This window comes from Acyrthosiphon pisum, chromosome X (genome assembly GCF_005508785.2).
Source record: "Acyrthosiphon pisum isolate AL4f chromosome X, pea_aphid_22Mar2018_4r6ur, whole genome shotgun sequence".
In the NCBI taxonomy this organism is placed as follows: domain Eukaryota; kingdom Metazoa; phylum Arthropoda; class Insecta; order Hemiptera; family Aphididae; genus Acyrthosiphon; species Acyrthosiphon pisum.
Genome location: NC_042493.1, coordinates 113682243 through 113682512, shown reverse-complemented (window position 1 = coordinate 113682512; position 270 = coordinate 113682243).

The following is a 270-nucleotide window of genomic DNA, read 5'->3' as shown; positions in this document are numbered from 1 at the left end:
ATTCCGCCGGCTATCTATTTATATTGATTCCACCAGTTATTTATTTATGTTGATTCCGCCGACTGTTTATTAAACAATAACCAAAGTATTATATTATACAGAATTTTTTTTTAATTAACAGTATAGGTTAGGGTACAATTAGTATGCCATAATAGTATAAAGTAAGGATTATTTAAATAAAAACATTGTCGTCCATAACGGATAATATTTATTAAAATAATATAACTAAAATATCTAATGATTATTATTTTTACAAAATGAAGTAAGATC